Raw genomic sequence first — 21,524 nt, 5'->3', positions numbered from 1 at the left:
TAGGTTTGGGCTCCTGATCCATGTGCCTTCTCAAACAGGGCACAAGAACATCCATTAAATGTTTTTTGATATGCACAAGGTCAAAAGATGTAACAAAATATATAGCATTTCATTGAACCACTTGCATTCTTTCGCTAATCTTAGACGGCCATGTATTGAATTCGTATGGCCTTTAAACACTATTTTTTAGTTTCTCCTATTTCTACCATTATTATCAGTTCTTACTGTTTGATTAAAAAGAACTTTCCTAACCCTTTCACGAAAACTTTATTGATTTCTTCAAATTTGCTAAGTGCATTTAGAAGGCTCTTAGAATTTTAAATAAATGCTCAGTCCTGAAAGAGTCTGAAACTTCCACCAACAATAAAAGACGGGCTGCAATGCACACTGGCAGACTTGTGATGTCTCTCTGCTTTGCCCCTCTTGGCTATACAGTCCAGGTTGTCCAGCACCAGCCTAGTATCCTCCAGCTGCGGGGCACATGTTTCTTTTTTAACCTATCTTGTCTTCTTTTCAAGGTTATGATGTTTCTATCGGCTTTACAGCTGAAGGATAAAACTGTTTGCTCAGGTAGCTAGGTTTCCTGCCCTATCTGCCCTGTACAGTTATGGAGTAGTAAAATGTGCTCTGACTCCTCCTGAGGTAATAGACTAAAAACCAGCCTGTCAGGACCTCCTTGATCTTGATGGTGGGGGCGGGGGGACCTGAAGGACACCAGGGATCTTGCTGAGCAGGAAGAGAGACAAGTTGGAAAGTTATCTAGTTGTTACACAGCTTTCTTGACGTTATCTTCCATCAGGTCGAATCCTGGAATCTGCCAGGACTTCAGACTAAATGTATCTCCTCTTGCCTGCACCTTTCACACACTAAATGCCTCCCTGGCTCACTTGGCAGGGGTCCAAGAGCAGCACACATTTCTCCACTCTGAGGAGAATGGCCACTGCTGCAATGCAATGGGCGGAGACACGCTAACAATGGGACCAGGTGAACACATCTTGATCCACAGAGCAGACACTAGTTAGCACTTAAGGCAACAACTGCCCCCTAACTCTGGTACCAGGGTATTGAGGGCCAGAAAATAACTGTAACCTTAAGAGGCCAGACTTGGCCACTAATTTAAGAAATCTGTCTACCAGCCCCAGGTGGAGTGGATAAGGAGTAGAGCAGAGGGTCTGTGTTAAGAGCACTGTGGCCTGTGGGTATCTTACAGAGTTGGGTGGAAGGGGAGAGCTCAGACAGCACACACTCGCCCCTCCTGCCTACCAAGCTCCCCCAGAGGACAGCTATCCTTCTACCTTGCAAAACTCCCAACATTGCAATGCAGCGATAGAAAGGACATCCAGTTCCTGCTGGTCTCCACTTCAAGCAACAGGTACCAAACAGCTGCACCAACGTGGGTCTCTTTCCACCCCACAGAACAGCCCAGCCCAGCGCAAAACTACATAGGCAATGGGAGACTCCTCTCCAGAGCTGTCTGGAGGCAAGAGGAAACATCGGACACCTGAGTGGCCACCCTAGACCCAGTGCCCCTCCTAATCTTTTTGACTTAGGAATCTGGGGACCCTGCAGAAGTGGCTATATCCTTCTCCAGGGACAGAGAAAGGTGAGATTACAACAAAGTTCAGACAAGAAGCACCAGGGCAGAAACCAGTGGGAAGGCCTCAGATCAACACCACTCCAACACTGAGACCTGCTCTTTGCCTGTGGTCTTTACCCTTGAGTTGTTGAGCTGTACCCCACGTGTTTCCTGTCCTCACCACACACACAATTACATAAAAACATTATAAACAACAGAAACACCCAACTACTTCAGTGCAGGAGAGCTGATACCAGTATTTGGGCACAGATTCTGATCATTAGTTGGGATTACATAACCACAAAAACATGGGTTGAACAATACTTGTGTAGAGGTTAGTTCAACAAATTCCTCTTCTCTGTACCCCCCATCCCTACCTCCACCCCCAGCAACCCTGGATTAAAATATTCAAGCATCCCTGATACCTCAGGGGCACCTGGCCACTGCCTTGCAAAACCAAAGGCCGCCAAAAAGTTCAAGATGCAAAGCAAAAAGAGGACCACAGTACCACACACACCCCAAGCCGGCAGGCTCTTGCATAACCATTGTCCCTAAAGTTCAAAGGCAGGCCAAGTCACAGAAATGGTCCTGACCCTGCCAAGCATTGTAAATCAAATCATCCAGCTTCAACATAGGTCTGCAAGTTCCTCTACACCACCACTTCTGTCCCAGCCTCTAGTCCGCATGTCCATCACCATCCCAGGGGTCAACTGTCACCAGCAGTGTTTCCATTTTAAAATATGCTGAAATGTGGGACACATCTAGGAAGGGACACCTGCTTTATTAGAGACAGGGCAAGACACCTCCTCCCCCACCCCAGCCTCAGCAGGAGTTTGGGTTTGGTGTGGTATGTTGTGCTTTGGGGATAGGACAAGGTATGATCTCCCCCCTCCCCGCCCTGTGGAATATTTTTTCAAGGGGTGGTGGCACTGGGAGCAGGGAGGGAAAGCTCTCCTTTGGGTCCTGGGACCCAGCATCAGACCACTATCATCCTTCAACCAAGCACCAACAAACACCTCTCTGGGGTCTGACCCATCCTGGAGCGGTTGCCTGGCCCAGGAACCAGGTCTGCAGCGCAGTGCTGCCGAGAGAGCGAGCGATCGCGGGGGCGCGCAGCGCGCACAGGGTTACAGCCCAGCCGCGGTCGCTAGTGATTGACGCGCGGGGGTCACTTAAGGTTCGTGCTCCCCCAGCCAGGCCGAGCGCGCAGCCCACCGCGCACCTCGGCCACCGCAGCCCGCCCGACACCTGGCGTGAGAAAGGCAGCAACAAAATGGAATCGCAGCGCGAGGTGGCACTTCCCGGTGGCAGCCACGGGCGAAAACACAATCAAGAAAAAATAAGGCACAAGGAATCCATCCGCGGAATAAAAACCCAGAGTCCCCTACCTTCTGCCTTGGGGTGGCAAGCTGGTCCTGTGTGTTCTCTGACCCACGGATCCAGCACCCTTCTTCATCAATTTTTCCGGTCAGTCGGGATATTGTGCATTTTTTTTTCATAAACACCTGTTTCAAGTAAGGGGTAGAGACCTTATTGAAGGAATTGTCCTTAAGAAATAAACTGTGCATACGTCTGCCCGTTCAGGCGTGCATGCGTGTTTGTATACACACATATGCACACGAAATACTCGTGTACACTGGAGCACCAAACTAAGCAGGGGGATAATGGGAGAGTCGGCTGGTGGTGAGCATGCTCGCACCGGGAACAGATCCACCCTCTGTTATTCCTCTGAATAAATATAAATCACGATCAGAAACCCAAACAGAAGCATCCCTCTTGAAATTCCTGCTGGAAACACGGAATAAATTCAGCCCGCAGACACAGAATCTAATCAGCAGCTGCTTTCTGAATCCAGAGCCAACCCATGCCCTGCTTGTCTTTTCCTCTAGGAGTCCAGACCTTTTTTTTTTTTAAAGGGGTTTTAACCTTTTAAAGATACAGTACACCAATTATCACGTGAATAGCAAGACTGGGAGTACTGGAAGGAGCCAGTGCTGAGCCTACAGCCACTTAGGGCAGAATTATAGGCAGTGATAATATTCGTTGACTTTCATCTATCTGCTCACGTGGATAATACATTACATGGTGGGACAAACATGCAAATACTGACGATGGGCTTCCCAATTATGATTAGCATTGCATGTGAACATTTCTAAATATTTGTTTCAAGGGGTCAGCAGACTTGTCAACCCAGGGGTGGCCCTCTGGGTCCCTTATTATTTAGTAAGGGCCAGAAATCCTACCATGTTGCTAAAGGCAATGGTATATACCTGTGCTGCCCCCAGGGCTTAACCACAGAGCATGCTGCCCTGCCTTGCCCTGTGGTCTCAGGGACGGTTCTGGCCCGGTTTCTGACCCACCTTGAGACTCACACATAGATCCTGTTCTGGTTTCCTTAGGCCAGAAATCGAAACTACTGCCTAACCTTTAGTGTCTGGTGATTCAGATTTGGTCTTCAAAAAAGTTTAGTGAGGCTTCACTGCTGTTCTATTCTTAAATTCTTGGGGGATCTTGGAACAAAATTGATTGTGAAGGTTGAACAACAGGGTAGAGGGATAAACCACCTCCAGCCTAAAGCACCCTTGCCAACTACTTCAGCCATGCTTCTATCCTAGATTTGTTCTAGCTTTTAAGGAGGTACCACTGAGAAAATACAAAGAGGAACTTTAATCCTGTTGGCAAAAAAAAGACAAATGTCTTCCACCCAAGAGCCCCAGAGCTTCATCCTGGCATTGCTGGTTCTCTCCTTGTTCCTTGCCATCGGCAGGCTCTCCTCCATCACAGTGTTCCTAGGGCTCCTTCCCTCAAGCTCTCGCCTCAGCTCTCAATTCCTCTCCTGGTCCTGCCAGACAGACCTCTGAAACCAGTGCCTGGCTCTCTTCTCTTACCTGGCCCTGTCTTCCTCACCCTCCCAGTCCAAACCACTCCCCCCACCTCTCTCCTCCCAGAGCTCTTTAGAGAAAATTATCATATTTCTTGTGTCATCGCCCTAGCTAGCTGAGTCTGTCACTGATTGGTTGGGCACTGGCAGCCGGAAATGTCACCAGCCACACAGCATGGAGCTGGCTCTCCCGTGGCCACCACAGACCTGTGCTTGGGAGGCTTGGTGACAAGGAACAGACCTACCACAGGGAGCCTGTCATTCTCCTACCCAGGCCTGGGGGAAGGGACTTCTGAGAGGGAGCAGGAGTGTCTGCCACCGTGGTATTGCAGGAAGAGGAGACACATGTTGAGAAGAAAGATGTCTCTGTCCTTGTTGAAAGATCTAGAGAAGTGTTTCTGACAAAAGCATTCTTTATTCACATTTAAAAAAATCAGGAAGGCTTGAGAAAACAAGATTTTTATTTTCTGCCTCCCATCTCCTTCTAACACCACAGCACCAAGGAAAAATCATAATATGTTTAAGTTGTCAGGAATCCAGAAGGTCTGGGTCCTCTTCCTCTCTCTTTTAAGGGCACAGCTCTCAACTGTCACACACTCACCCCCGAGGGGGAGGGGATATTAATTTAGCCTTAATACATTCTGAAGCCTACAACCTGTCTTTGTAGTGACATAGAGCCTTGTCTCCAATAGATTTACCGCAACTCATCACTTAAGTGACTTCATTCTGATCTCTGACAATGCTAAGGCCAGTTTCTCTGGTCTTTTATATGGAAATTGTTTCTCAAACCCTTGCTGTGTTTACGCTGAAAAAGGGATCCTTGCAGACAGAAAGTGAATAGGTCATATGGTCCAGCCTCTCCCAGGGCAGAAGCTCCAGACTTCTCTAATTCCACACCGAGGCCGTTGGTTTGGTGAATGATAAAGAGGACTCCTACATGTTCTCCTGTTCATTCATCCCCCAAAGAGCCACCCAAACGTTGGTGGTCCTACTGGAAACAGAAGGATCGTGTTATCATGGGGTAAGCATTGTGAACAGTAAAAGGAAAATTCAGTGTTCTGAGGCAAGGGGCAGGAAAGTTGATGCAGATCCTGCACAGACCTTGAAGAAGTCATCACACAGGGTCCCAGAAAAGGGTCCTAGAAAGCTCAGGCTCAGAAGATGGAGACTGGAGGAGGGAAATCCAGGTCATGGGGATCAAGGCCAATTCACTAAAGAGAGAATGGCTGGACTCAGAAACTTTCTCACAGCTTCTTTGGAAAGTGGGAGGCTTGTTTCTAATATAAGTAAAAACTAGAGGTGTGGAGGAGCAGGGCAGCAGCTCCCTGGGGAGTGCCAGTAAAAGCAGTCCACAGACACACACACACACACACACACACACAGGGAAAGAGACTTCAGTAACCAGGTAAAGGGTACAGGACAAAGGGTTGAGAGTATCCGACAGGAGTTCTGCAGCACCAAGGAGGGGAAGCAGAAACACAGAAGCAAAGGGTTATTCCCTAGAGCTGAACTAGTGCAGATCACAAGGCATGCCGGAAGCAGGGTCATTGAACAAGCACATATGTTCATAGATGCAGAACCCCAAGAACCAAGAGACACAACCCAAGCATACTCAGGGAAGGAGGACCTGCTGCTTAAAAGGAATTAAAATCAGAATGGTTTCCAATTCCCTGTCTAAAACGGGCTCAGAGACACACCTGTGCTTAGAGGCCACTCCAAGGGCATGTGGTGAAACCTCATTAGCTCTCAGACTAGCGGCTCCCTCTATGTGATAACAAAATAGAGACACAACATCACTGACACACCCTTTATGAAGAAAAGTTTCTGGATGTAACTTAAGATTCTCTGCTAAGCAAGGGGAAAATAGGCCAGGAAAATGAACTCACACAAGAAGAGAGTGTTATGTAAGAAAAAGTGATGTGAAGTGAAGCCAGGGAAAATATGATTGAGTACAGAATTGATAGCATGGTTATAACATTTAATGGTTATAACATTTAATTATTAAACATTTTGAAAGATGAGAGTCAAATGATTAAATATGCAGTGTTCCCTAATCTGCAGCATCACCTGCTACCAATTGTATTTACCTGTAAAATGAGAGAAAGAGAGAGAGAAAGAAAGAGAAGACAGTTTCCAATTCACATAGTTAGATTATTTGATTGTAAGTTGTTCTGTTTTCTTATTGGTTATTTTCACTAATCTCTTACTGTGTCTATTCTACATTCCCAGCTACTAACCAATGCCATAAAGTTATTTTCTAATAGTGTAAAGAAAAAGATGAGGTCATCCAGTCTATGCAACACCATCAGGACAGCTAAACAATGCCCCCCAGATACGTACTACCTGATGCCTGGGAAATGAATACTACCTTACATGCAAACGATATGGATAAATTAATTACATCTTTTTGTTTTTAAAATAAAGGTGTCTGGAATTAAATTTCTATATTAAAAAAGTACGAAAGGTTCAATGGAAATGCATTAGCAAAATAATAATAATAGTGGTAGTAGTAGCAGTAATAAAGAAGACTGAGAGGACCATCTTGTCAGGCAGACAATCTCAGAATGCCTCTTCTTTCAAACACCATGTTAAAGTGATAATAAAGATGGGGATTGTTGGTGTTGTTGATGGATGGATGCCTGTACAGAAATGGTATCTTGCTCTGCAGTGCAGGCTAGCCTTGATCTTCAGTTCCTCCCTCCTGGACATCCTGAGTGCTGACTACAGTGTGCATAACTACACCCTACACAATTGAAATACCCAATGAGAAAGGAAACCATAGAAGGGCCATTGGCCAGAAAAACAGAGAAGGCATAGGAAGAAACTTGTTTGCCAGTTTAAAATACGTAACACTTAAATGTTACAGTAACCAATAGGGCCTCACACTGCAGAATCTGCACATCAGGCTGGTGGAATTGACCATAGTTGAGAAACAGTCTGACTATAGTTTGTCGTGTAAAGGTTAAGAAATGAAGCCTGAATTTTAAATTCATGAACAAAGAAATCATTATTCAGTAACATAATAATAGTATTTGACTACGGCTAGTTGACAATAATTACTTCCTCCAGCCCATGCCTTATTTAAAATCTGTTGTTTTCAGAAAAAGAGACCCTAAAGAATAGATAGATATTATAGTTTATCATTATCATTAAGCCATTCAATGCCATAAAGTTATTTTCTAATAGTGTAAAGAAAAAGATGAGGTCATCCAGTCTATGTAACACCATCAGGACAGCTAAACAATGCCCCCACAGATACGTACTACCTGATGCCTGGGAAATGAATACTACCTTACATGCAAACGATGTGAATAAGTTAATGACCTGGATGTGAGGAGGCTTTTCTAAACAAACTAGGGGGAGGGGGCAAGCTCTGCATGGAATCACAGGATCTTTTGTAAGAGACAGGAAGAGGGCTAAAGAGAGTCACGGGATTAAGGAGGTCAAGAACAGAGAGAGGAATGCAGCCAGAAGCCAGAACAAGTCAGAGCCATCAGAAGTAGGAAGAAACAAGGAATGGATTTTCCCCTGAAGCCTCTGGAGGGAGTTTGTTCCTGCCCATGACACCTTGATTACCACCCAGTGAAATGGACTGAAAACTTCGGACCTCCAAACTATGAGCAAATGAATGTGTCATTCGAGGGCATCAAGTTGATGGCGCTTCTTTTTCAGCCACAGAAGACTAAAAAAACTACCGCGGTGAGAAATGCTGGGATTCCCAGCGATTCCAATAAGTGCTCCCACAGGCAGCAAGGCTTACTCTGTGCCTGGCGCTACTCCAGGATTTACATATCCTAGTCATTTAACTTGTGCACAAGGGGGCAGTGGGGAGTAGCTGTTGCTAAGGCTTGTAACAGCATTCTGGGGTGAGCTCTGTGGCCACGAGCTATGACTTTCTTATCTGTCAAGTAGAGTTGCTGTGGCTTGAATGGGAAATATGCCCTCCAGACTCATGCTTTGGACACTCACCCCCAGCTTGAGGTGCCACTGAGGAAAGGGAGGGGGTGGTGCTGAGAGCCTTTAGGAGGTGAAGCCTAGCTGGCTGAAGTAGGTCACTGGAGTGGGACCTCTCAAGGCCTGGTCCCTAGTTTTGACCACACTCTGCTTGCTGGTCTGTCATGATGGGAGTGGTCTCTGCCACATAACCCACTGCCATGAATCCCACCATGCTCCTCTGCTATGGTAAACTGCACCCCTCCAAACCATGAGCAAAAAGAAATATTTCTTCTATTATGTTGTGTCTGTCAGGAATTTTTGGTCATAAATATAAATATAAAACTAACTAATATGAGACATAATGGTTATACCTACCTATTGAGGCTGTGGAGAATAAAGTGAAGCCAGCTATATAACATGCCTGATTATTGGTTTTCACGAGTAATAAAGTAACAACTAGAAAGCCCTTGCATATACTACACTGTGGTCTGCCTTCTAGAACTTTCTATTACCAATTCTCCTTCTTTTGATATGAACAAAATGTGAATCACTCTTAATACCCCAAATATCCTTCAACTATTTGAGAAGGTTGATCCAGTTCTCAGGAATTCTGGCTGCTCCAGCTTAGAACGCCTCTTTGGAACACATCTGAAATTCTTCCTAACTCATCAGCTCCCTGGAAACACAGTCTCCTATGTTTTAGATGTGACCACAGATGACCGTCATGCTTATATTAAACAGAGATCACAAACTACAGCCCTTGGAACAATCTAATTTTTACAGGCCACATGCTACAAATGGATTTGACATTCTTGAAGGGTTATAAAAACGCAAACACTGGAAAGAATTTATAACAAATACTCTGTGTGACTTGTAAAATCTGAGATGTTTGCTATTTTTTCCTTTTCTGGAAAAAAAATGCTATCTCCTGTTCTAGAGGATTCTATACTTCTCTCAGTACAATATACTGTTATTTAAGTCTTTCTGGAAGTAAGATTACACTGGTGTGAATGCTGACTTTATTTCAAACCTGCTAAAGTGACATCAGTAGTCATTCTCCACCTCCTGTCTTATTTAGTAGTAAGATGACTACTCAGCTAAAACTACATTTCCCAACATTCCTTGTAAGTGAGGCCTGAAGACAAGCTTTAGCTTTGAGTTGCAAGCTCGTATAAACAGTGTGGTGGCCTGGTATGCTCTTGAAGGAAAGGAGCCCCTTTTCCCTCCTATTCTCTTTCCCACTAGCTGGAGTGTGGGTCTGGAAGCCATATGGATCAGGCTGACCGAACAACAAGATGGAGGATACTGGGTCTGTGGTGCTGGCATTTTACCCTGTCCTGGTTATTCTCAATCTTCAAGAAGGAAAGTAATTTTTTATTAAAAGTTCTTAGTAATGTTCTTTAATAAGGTCTTTGAGTCAGCAACTGAATCTGGAGACACTACGATACAATTCTATCAGTCTTTATTTCTACCTATCTACTGATCAACAGATGTGGTTATTTATTTGTAATTGCTGCTACTGCCACACACTTTTCTGGTCTACACTCATATATTTGCAGGTTCCCACAGCATGACCTTACATCATTTAGCCTTCTTTTTTTTTTTTTTTTTTTTTTTTTTTTTGGTTTTTCGAGACAGGGTTTCGCTGTGGCTTTGGAGCCTGTCCTGGAACTAGCTCTGTAGACCAGGCTGGTCTCGAACTCACAGAGATCCACCTGCCTCTGCCTCCCAAGTGCTGGGATTAAAGGCGTGCGCCACCACCGCCCGACATCATTTAGCCTTCTTACACTTTATACTATAACAATCAGCCCATCATTTTGCTCTGACATCTGGGACCTAATTCTGTTGCCCAAAGTGGCTTCTATCCTTTCTGATTTCATAGCATTCTTCAAAGGGCAGTTCGGCTGCAGAACTTGAGCTAGACACAGAGCTCAGCAGAAGAGTTGATCAATATTAAGTATGATGTAGTGGAGAGGACTGCTGTACCAGTAGGTGGAAGAGGAAGATCAAACCCAGAGCCAAACGGAGGAGGAGCAGGAAGGGAGAACTTGCTATGACCCAGTCTCCACACTGGAAGACACCCCATTGCTAGCTCATTAAATATTTTGTTCATTCAATTGCTTTAGGTTGCATATTTTAGGGCGATTTTTTTTGGGAGGGGACATGTATATATGAATGTGTGCATGTGAGCATTTGTGCAAGTGTGTGTGTGCAAGTGTGTGAAGGCCAAAGGACAACCTTAGGTGTCATTCATCAGGCACTGTCCACCTGTTTCATGATCTAGAATTCACTGAGTAGGTTAAGCCTGCTGCCCAGCAAGCCCAAGGAATCCACCTGTCGCCTTCCCTCCAGTTTGCTGCAATTAAAAAGTTCAGCCAAACCCAACTTCCAGTGTGATCTGAAAACCAGAAGCTCTCCAGGAATCATCCATGCCCTCAGTGCCAAATTAGGACCACTGAGGCATCCAGCCTTATGGTCTGAGCCTCCCACCATTCTCAGTCCCACCAGCAGGGAGGTTGACATTGTTGGTTTCTCCAGCCCTTAGCATGTACTGGTGTAGGGCATCTTCTTTTGTACCGCATATATACACATAGGTTCTGTTCCTCTAGAGAACCCTGACTAATGCAGATCGCACATTGAAAATCCTGTGGAGCATTAGGAAGAAACAGATACTTTCAATTTTCTATGGGAGGATCCTGACATCTCATTCAAGCCCCGTGAATAATTCTGACGATTCCAGTTGAAGAACCAGTGAAGACTCCAGCTTTAGAAAGCCACAGCCCCTTATAAAACACCACTAAGTCCAATATCAACCAGACAGATGTGACATCATGATCTCACACCATGGAATCACCATACCACAGGCCTAAGTGTCATAAGTACCATAAGCATTAATAAGCTCAGCTGGGCGCAGAACAAGGAAGGGAGTTAAAGGCACAAGGCCTGGGTCTTTCTTAGTCCACCAAATCAGAGGTAGAAATTTTGCTCAGCAACTGACTCAGAGGGTCTAACCTTGCTTTTTCTTTCAAATAAGGCTATCCTTTGGCATACTAAGCCTAAGATGAGGAAACTTCTCCCATCTAGTAGCCCCACTTTGGGCATCCCACACACAGCAGTCACGCTCCCCAGCTACCCTCTGGGACAGGTGTAAAGGCAAATGCTAGGCCATGGCTACAGAGGACTCTACAGCATTGCAGGAGCAAGCTGTGAAATTTCAGTCATACTGAAATAACAACATCAACAAAGCTGTAACAAGAAAAGGTCATGAATAAACACTGCAAATTTCATGTAACTTATCATGGGGGATCAAAACCTAGCATGCCTTTAGGGGCCAAGCAATGACAGAAATGCACAAAGCACCTCCATATAAGCAAACCCTGTAAATAAAGTTCTGTCAGCTAAGAAAGGTGGAACAGGATGATGGAAGACTAGCCTGCATAGCTGTCTCCAATGATCAGTCAATAAAATAAAGGGGGAGTCATCTCTCAGCTGGGAAGACAAAGAAAGTGCACTTTTAAAAATTTGCTTATATAAATATACATTGATTTGTTTTTTTTTTTTTTTGAGACAGGGTTTCTCTGTGTAATAGCTCTGGCTGTCCTGCAACTCACTCTGTAGACCCAGCAGGCCTCTAATTCATAGAGATCCACCTGCCTCTGCCTCCCGAGTGCTGGGATTAAAGGTGTGTATGCCCGGCCCATATGTTGATTTTTAATGCGATTTTTAAGGAAGAAAGAACATGCAGAAATCAGATGTCTCCAAATGAATCAGGGTAGATGACTTGATCGCAGTAATTCTCAAACTGCAGTCCTAAGAGCAAGGAGTCACAGGAGTGCCCCGCAAAAGATGTTCCTCAGTAGATCCCATTGACACTTGGAGGCTCTCCCCAGCCTCCCAGAAGAAAAGACAGTCTTTGCCTCTTTCATCAGGGTCTGTTTCATCAAAAATTCACCCCTTCTTTCAGCTTTTATATCAAAATCATTTTAAACTCACACAGGATTCATACAGAGAATCCTATATACTCTTTCCCCAGATTTCCTTATTGTTAGCATCTTATGTAACCACGGTAACAATGATCAAAATCAAGAAAATGATGCTGGCACACCACCACTAACTGAATGACAGGTTTTTCTCTAATGTTTACACATGTGGGAATGTTTTACAAACATGTATACAAAATATAAATGTATTACACCTAATGTCCTTTCCATCCCAGCCTTCAGTGGGGGATGTGACACTGCTCTGAGCTGTTGCTCCTCCTCCGTCTCCTCTGACCTGCATTACCACTCAGTCTTCCCTTGACTCTCAAACCTCTAACCCTTCTTAACAGCCTTGCTTGTGTATAGTGGACTGTCCCTCATTTGGGTTTTTCTGGTACTTTCTCATGAGTCTGGGGCAGGAATAGTATAAAAGTTCTGTGTCCTGTAAGAAATAAAATAAGATGGCTCTTTTTCAAAATAAAAGAAACTATCGTGAGTCAGCTAAGGTCAAACTGCAGAGAGACATAAAATAACGGACATCTGCTAGCAGTCTAGAAGCTCTGCAAATCCTGTGTGTCTAACTATCCCACCCAAGCTAAGAGATGTAGAACAGATTCCTACTGCCAAGCTTGCCCTCTGACCTGCAGATTTGATAAGGGCACGCACCTGACGAGCTTTAAAACAAGCGGGGAGGGATAAACCACACACAGTTTTTGTTGAAAGACAAATGACATAGGGAAAGACAATTGGGATAAAGGATGACATTTAAGATTGTACCCCCCTGAAACCGCAGCCCATGGGGAAAGGGAAGGAGGGACTGGCATGAACGTTCTCAGTTCTCAGTCAGGACACCTGCCATTCTAAGACAATGCCCATCTTTGCGAGGTGGTAGAGAAACCGCCTCACTTCTGCTTCTCTGAGCTGCCAGTGCTCTTAGCATGAAGGGATGACCCATGTTTTCCACTCTCAGTGTATCAAATGCCGTCACACGTCACAGTTTGTCTTATATCTGGTCTTGTCAACCTTGGTGGCATCTGCCAGGTTTCTCCACTGAAAGGTGACTCATTTTCTCTGTGTGGCTGATAATTATCAGGGAATCTCAACTATCTTGAGATTATTCACCCAGTAGTTTGGGCATCTATAAAGTAAGCTGTCTGCAGTAAATACAGTTACAGTGTCCTGAGGGTGATCTCCTCTCTCCCTCATTCCTGAATCATCTTTTCCTCATGAGAAGTAGCAAGTCCGTGTAGTGGCACTTCAATTGGATTCTAATAAATAAAGCTTGCCTGAAGATCAGAGAGTAAAACAGTCCCACTGGTCAGCCTTGTGGTGGTGGCACACACCTTTAATCCCACTGCTTGGAAAACAGAGACAGGTGAATCTCTCTGAATTCAAGGCCAGCCTGGTCTACAGCTAACTCCAGGACAGCTGGGCTACAAAGAGAGACACTTTATCACAAAACAAAACAAAATGAAAGTCAACTGTTTATTTTCAATATAAAGAAATATGACTGTGGAGAAATATGGTTGGAGAGATGCTCAGTGGTTAAGAGCACTGGCTACTCTTTCAGAGGACCTGGGTTTGATTCCCAGCACCCACAAGGCAGCTCACAGCCAGTATCTCCAGTTCCAGGGAATCCAACACCCTCTTCTGGCTTCCAAGGGCACTGCACCCACATGATGCACAGGTACACATATAGGCAAATGCACATAAACATAAAATAAAGAAGATTTTTAAAGAAATATAGCCCATCATCCTACTAAGACTCTAAATATATAAGTTCTTTATCAAGCTACATGTTGGTAGATGTGGTTTTATTTATACTTTTCTAATTTTTATAAATGCAATCCCCCTCTTGTCACATCGTACTGATTTGGGTTAGGAATCATAAGAGAGAAGCGTGTTTAGTCTTTCACTGTTGAGTGTATTGTTAGGAGTGAGCTTTTTCTCTTGCTTGTTTGTTTGTCATCCCACTCTTCTTTGTAGATATCTTTGATAAGACCAAGTCTCCTTCTTATTCCTACTCTGCTAATTCTAACCACAAATTAGCAATGACATTTCTACAGTTTTTCTACAAGGATGGGAATAATCATATGGTTTTTCTTCCTTGTTTCTGAATATATGTAAAATTACTTAGATTTTCCAGCAATGAACTATATTTGCATGCCAAGAATAAACCCCATTCAGTGTTTATGTATAGTAAATATAGGTAGGTTTGACTTACATATAAATGTATAAAAACATGAATATACTTACAAATAAGAATTTTATATTTCACTTTAATTAAAGAACTTTGTATTGCATGTGTTTATTTATGTTTTGGGAAGCAAGCGTGTGAAAGTCAGAGAACAACTTTTAAGTCAATTATTGCCTTCCACTATGGAAGTTCCGGGGATTGAACTCAGGTCATCCAGGCTTGGTAGCAAGCCTCTTTACCAACTGAGCCATTTCAATGGTCCAAGGTTTTATTTATAAACATTCTCTTGAGGATTTTTGTAAGTATCATCATGAGGAATACTGGACTATGATTTTCTTCTCTTGCATTCATTTTGACAGACTTGAGTAGTGGAGAAATTCTGCTCTCATAATATTTCATAGAATTTGTCACTAAAACCATCTGGTCCATGAGTTTTAAACCTAGAAATTCCGAGTTCTCTGGGACATATAGGACTATTCAAGACATCTATTCTTCACGGATGAATTTCTATACTACTGTTTCCCATGGAAGTGACCACATTGCCCCAGTTGGCCTGAGTTGGACATAGCACTTCCTTTTTATTTCTTCACTGCCAGGGGGCTCTGTGATGATGGCCTTCCTTTTCTTCCTGCTTCTGGTCTTCTGTGGCCCATATTTCTGTATGGTGTGGCAGCCAGGCTCTGAAGCCATAGGCCCACCTGAGGTGGTCACGTAGACATGCAGACTACTCTCAACAATAGCCAGGATGTGCTACTCCTTCTCTTTTGTTATAAATGTAGATTGCCTAGGGAGAGGTGTTTGCTGAAGCTGATGACCTAATGGCAGGTGCAGTTCCTAGCCCCACGTTCCCCAGAAAGAGAATATGAATGAGGTATCCACGATGTTGGACAATAAACTCAGGTAGATCTTATCTTCAGGAGTGGAGAACCCTGAGATGCCCTTCTGTGATGACTGTGTAAGCTGTGTCTGGTTATTCCTTGCAGTTCCGTACCAGTCCAGTTAGGGAAAATAGTTATCTATGTTGGGGCCCCCGGGCCCTAACAGAGTGCATTGGGGTTTTTTTTCTCTTGTCTTTATTATTTTTTCATCTCCCTTCCCTTAGTTTTAATTTGTTCTTCTCTATCTGATTGCTTTTCATTATAGATACTTTTCTTCTTTTTCTAACATAAGCATCACACACTACAAATGTTCATCTGTGCCTCACTTGATCTCATTTTGATTTTTGAAATGCCATCTCTCCTTTTCTGTCATTAGGAATATTTTTTAATTTCCTTAAGACTTCATCTGACACCTATTGTTGTTTTGAACACGTGTTGTTTAATCTTCATATATGTGAGGATTTCTAGGAAAATTCAGTGATGGGTCATGAACATATTGTCATGATGTCTATTCTTCTGAAGTTAAGGTTTGTCCTTTGGCTCAGAATACAGCATTTTTGGTGCATGTTGTATGTGTACTCCAGAAGGGTGTGTTGTTGGATGCTTCAGATTGTTCTTAAGAAATGTAAGGTATAAAGAAAAATTCACAGCAGTTAAGTTAAACATAAATAATATGACTTTCTAGTAAAAGCCAGAATCTGTGTAAATTCTGACTCAGATATAATCTAGGATATCATGACTCAGCAGGAATTCAGGACATTATGACTCAGCTATAATCCAGGACATTATGACTCAGCTGCAATCCAGGACAGTCACCGCACTAAAAGCACTTACCAGTCTACAACTGCCTAGAACAGAATGTGATGTTACATACTTAGCACTATGGGTAGCAAAAAATAAAATAACTTTAGAGAAGTTCTAGATATTTAAATCAATTTCTGATTTTTTTCATTCATGTCGCTAGTTTGTGGTAAATGTGATGGGTGAATACTGAGTATAGTTATTTATTTGATGATTTATTGACCTTTTCCAAAGATAAGTATTGCCATTAACCATTAACTAGTCCATACATCATAATTAATATGGATGATGATAAAACAAATAGTAGTCACTTAGACCACTGTAGTTTAACCAAATGAAACATTTCATTTAATCCTCCTCATAACCCAGGGAGAGAAATGGACTTTAGCAAGTTTAATAAGTGTCTTAGTTAGACACCACCAACAAAATCAAGTTAGGGAGGAAAGGATTTATTTGCTTAAACATCCATATATTAGTCCGTTATTGAAGGAAGTCAGGACAAGAATTTAAACAGGGCAGGAACATAAAGGCAGGAGCTGGTACAGAGGCCATGAAGGAGTGATGCTTACTGGTTTGTTTCTCATGGCTTGCTCAGCCTGCTTTCTCATAGAACCCAGGACCACCAGCCCAGGAGAAGAATCACGCACAACGTGCTGGGCCCTCCACCATCAATCACTACTTTCAAAAATGCATTACAGACTCTAACCAAACAAGTAGAAGACCTGTAAGACAACAACTTTAAATCTTTGAAGAAAGAAATTGAAGAAGATACCAGGAAATGGAAAGATCTCCCATGCTCTTGGGTAAGTAGAATTCACCTAGTAAAAATGGCAATCTTACCAAAAGCAATCTACAGATTCAATGCAATGCCCATCAAAATCATAGAAGCCTACAGAATGGGAAAAGATCTTCACCAAGCCCACATCAGACAGAGGGCTGATCTCCAAAACATACAAAGAACTCAAGAAATTGGTCATCAAAAGAACATATAATCCAATAAAAAAAAATGAGGTATAGAGAACTCTCAACAGATTAATCTAAAATGGCTGAAAGACATTTAGGGAAATGCTCAACATCCTTACCCATCAGAGAAATGCAAATCAAAACAACTCTCAGATTCCATCTTACACCTGTAAGAATGACCAAGATCAAAAATACTAATGACAACTTATGCTGGAGAGGATGTGGGGTAAAGGGAACACTCCTCCATTGCTGGTAGGAGTGCAAATTGGTACAGTTGCTTTGTATTTCAGTATGGCAATTTCTCAGAAAATTAGGAAACAACCTCCGTAAAGACCCAGTAATACCACTTTTGAGTATATACCCAAAGGATGCTCAATCATATCACAAGGACATGTACTCAACTATGTTCATAGCAGCATTGTTTGTCATAGCCAGAACCTGGAAATGACCTAAATGTCCCTTGACCAAAGAATGGATAAAGAAGATGTGGTACATTTACAAAATGGAGTACTATACAGTGGTAAAAAATAATGACATCTTGAAATTTGCAGGCAAATAGATGGACCTAGAAAATATCATATTGAATGAGGTAACCCAGACCCAGAAAGACAAATATAATATGTACTCACTTATAAGTGGCCTTTAGACATAAAGCAAAGAAAACCGACCAACAATTCACAATCCCAGAGAACCTAGACAACAAGGAGGACCCCAGAAAGACATACATGGATCTAATTTACATGGGAAGTAATAAAAGACAAGATCTCCTAAGTAAATCTGGAGCATGGGGACCACGGTAGAGGGTAGAAGGGGAGGGTGGGGGGAAAGGGAGGGGAGCAAAGAAAAATAAATAGCTCAATAAAAACTATTTTTTAAAAAAGAATGCCTTACAGCCAGATCTTATGAAGGCATTTTCTCAATTGAGGTTTCTTCCTTTCAAACGACTCCAGTTTGTGTCAAGTTTGCATAAAATGAGCCAGCACAAGAAGTTTGTCCCATGCACAGAGTTAGTCTATGCTAGAGCCAGAAACCAACTCCAAGTCAGAGTCCAAAGGCCTGACTTAAAACTTGTGAGCTACACATTCCAGAATGCTGTCAAGATTTCCTGTGGCCCACTGAGTGTTTTCCTGTCATTTACAAAAGTCCACTCTTGATTAAGAACACAAAAGCACCATAAATGCCTCATCGACTGAGACTACTTGCCCAACCAGAAGAACACTGGATTTTGGATGGCAACAGTGACAGCTTGTTGAGTGATCTTGATTACTAACACTTACAAGACAGATTTGAAAAGGAGGAATTACTATCCTCTATTTTTCTGAACATGTCCTTCCTCCTCCTCTTCCAAATGTACGGATGTATATGTATAAATATGTGTATAAATATGTATGTTTGCCTATATAAATATTCTCTTCTTCCTTACAAAACTGCATTATATTATTGTCCTTTAGGAATTTTAGTAATTTAGTTAGTCTTCCTGAAATCTCTCTCTTTCTTTCATTTTTTTTCAACCACAACTAACTCTTTATTCTTAAGAGTTCTCTATAGGATAGTTACCAAAACATGGCATTGATATTCTAAGGTTGTCTTGTACACCTGGGGTATAGCAACCACAAAGAAATGAGTTTTGAGATAATAATGCCAACATTTACTGCTAAATCTTCAGCTAGGAGAGACTGAGCTACACTCAAGCGTATTTTGCCTCCCCTAAACAAACCTGTGTAAAGATAGACGATTTTATGGGAAAGATGACAACAATCTGCTGACTTGGATCTAAAATAAGAACCCTGCCAAGAGAAGTCATCGATACAGGTAGATTCTAAGTGGAGACAAATGCAAGCCCAGTCTACGACTCAAGACAGAGAACCATAATAGGTGACCCCATCTTAATGGCTGAATTATAACACAAAGCAGTAACTAGCACTTCTTGGCCCTCTGTAAGCCAAGGCACAGAAAAGGAATCTACTTAGGTGATAACGGGGAAAAGTAGAGGTAGCTGATCCAGGGACTTCTGTCATCCCTTATACCACCCAACCTCCCTGAGGGATAGGGACAGAGTGAATCTGTAATTGACTCAACGCACAAGGGAGTTCTATCACAGGTGGAGAGAGCTGTAAAAATCTGCACTGACAGGCACCAACAACAAGTAGAAGTACAGAGGTTCAGTGTATGGGACTTAAATGGTACAACAAGGGAACATCTATATTGTCCTCCCCCAAAGCTCAGGGAACATGTCTGGGAAAGGAGGCCAGGACAGAAGGACTGTGGAACTAGAGAAAGGGAGGATGAGGTGAAGCTGACCTCTGGACATGACAGAAGAGCGGTATGTATGAACTCACAACAGTGGAGGTTGTCTGCATGCATGGACTGGGAAGGGGCTCATGAGCTCCCATTCCTAGCCAAGGAGCTATTAACACTTGATGGCTGCTGTTTTCTTTAGGGGTTGTGACCCCTGGTACACAGACTATGCTCCAGTGGGTGGCATCAACCCCATGTGTATATGGGTAGCACAAATTGGACTCAGTGGGTTACAAAAAAGAGAAGAAATGAAGATGGAATAAGGGATAGTGGAAGAGAGGTAGATCTGGAAGAAGTTAGGGGGACTGGGAATGAGTATCACCAAATTTACACTGTATATGTGTGTGATATGATAGTATCATGGAATTGATACAAATATATTTTTAAAATAAATAAAAATTACAGAACCTAAGATTTTGATCTGTTCAAAGAAGGAACCAACAGCTCCATGAAACTGCTCAGCAGTTAAAATGGCACAGATAAAAAGACATGCTGGTTTTCCAACATGTTGTGAGAAAATGAGTGTAAATATTCACCTAGTAATTTCATATTTGACCACATGTTAAAGTTAGGAGGTAGGAAGCTTTTATTACATCTCTATTGGATGATGCTGGCCCAAGACATTTGAACTTTGATGAAGACAAGCCTGGTGGAATCATTGTCAGGGCCTCTGAGCTATGTGCATTAACAAATACTTATTTTATTTAGCCAAAGTCTCTGGCTTTCCAACAGGTTTAGCTTCATCCTAACATATATAAACATAGAATCATACTGTCCTTCCAAGACACTTCTTTCTCAATAGAAAGAATTGATCAACTGGCCAAGAGCTTTTCTTCATGCCAATACTTTAATAGCACTATGCCCAGAGCTGCACAAAGTAATGCACACATGAGCTGATCAACCATTGTTTCTCTGTGGATGCCACTGAACATGTCCAGGGTGTGGCATATGCTTTCTTTCCAGGCTTCTCTGCCAACGCTCTTACCTCAGCTTCTGCATGTTCCTCACCTTCTGTCTGGTACATTCCGTTCTTGCTTTTCACTTGCCTGACTCCCGCTCATTATTCAGGTCACAAGTTAACTGTCCCCTCTTCAGAGCTGAATTCCCTGACCCATGATTTTTACCTTTCATCACACTTTGCCTTCCTATGTGGTTTGGAAATAACTATGTGTTAATTTCTTTAGAAGGCTGTTTAATACCCTTCCCCCATTTCACTGTACATTGCATTCACACAGGAGTCATGCATTTGCATTTCTCCCTTTTATCCCCAGAACCTGGTGCAGTGCCAAACACTTAGTAGGTGTTCAACAAACATCTGCCATCAGTGATGCCAAGGAGAGAGGGGGAAGAAGAGTGAAAAGAAGGTGAAGCAATCTGGTGGAGGACCCAGATAATTCAGTGGAAACAAGCCCTGTGGGAGCATTGATGGACTCTATGGTAAAATCAGAAAGGAAGTAAGGATGAGAGCAGGCCTGACCCTCGGTGGCTCCTTGGACTTCCCTAGATATAAATAAAAATGATCAGAGATGCAAACGGTGAAAGCTGCTGCTCAAAAGCATCCCTGAACTCTGCACAGTAAAAATTTTATTGACAGGTTTGTGTGCTGTTAGTGTCGACCTGGTTCTCAGGCTTATTTTTACAGCCTGATTAAAAATGCGGGAGGGCTGAGGTCCACTCTAGAGGCTCTCATGTCATTCTGCCCAAGGGCAAGTTCATTCATGCCAACATCTTAGTATAAGTACTACGGTATGTTACTAGACACTGGGACATTTGGGGGAAAGAGAATCTACTAATATATAATAATAATAACAAGACATGTAAACCGGGCTGTCCCAGGCAAGCCAAGGACATTCTAGGGTATCTGTTACCCTAGAATTAGATCCTTCTAATATTTGTGAGTTTTCTGATAAATCACATAAAAATGAGCCATATGCTCAGTTCATGAGCTAGAACTCTATCCTTGAAGCCATCTGGGGGCTCCCCCAGTTTCATTTCACTTTTAAAGGATGCAAGT

At 42.9% G+C, this 21,524-nt stretch overlaps 1 protein-coding gene across 4 annotated transcripts in view; it reads right to left on the bottom strand.

The window, feature by feature from the left end:
* Window positions 1-21,524, bottom strand: part of Hivep3 (HIVEP zinc finger 3) — a 416,683-nt gene that overhangs the window by 321,458 nt on the left and 73,701 nt on the right. For 3 of the 4 annotated variants that reach the window (XM_075944540.1, XM_075944539.1, XM_075944543.1), the window contains one exon: window positions 2,965-3,081. The gene's annotated coding sequence lies outside the window, so the exon portion shown is untranslated. Of the gene's footprint in view, window positions 1-2,964; window positions 3,385-21,524 lie in introns of those variants that run through there. The other variant, XM_075944541.1, reaches the window with a different exon arrangement.

The sequence above is a fragment of the Microtus pennsylvanicus genome, chromosome 13, assembly GCF_037038515.1.
Source record: "Microtus pennsylvanicus isolate mMicPen1 chromosome 13, mMicPen1.hap1, whole genome shotgun sequence".
Taxonomy (NCBI): domain Eukaryota; kingdom Metazoa; phylum Chordata; class Mammalia; order Rodentia; family Cricetidae; genus Microtus; species Microtus pennsylvanicus.
This window is presented reverse-complemented; position numbering and strand designations above follow the sequence as displayed.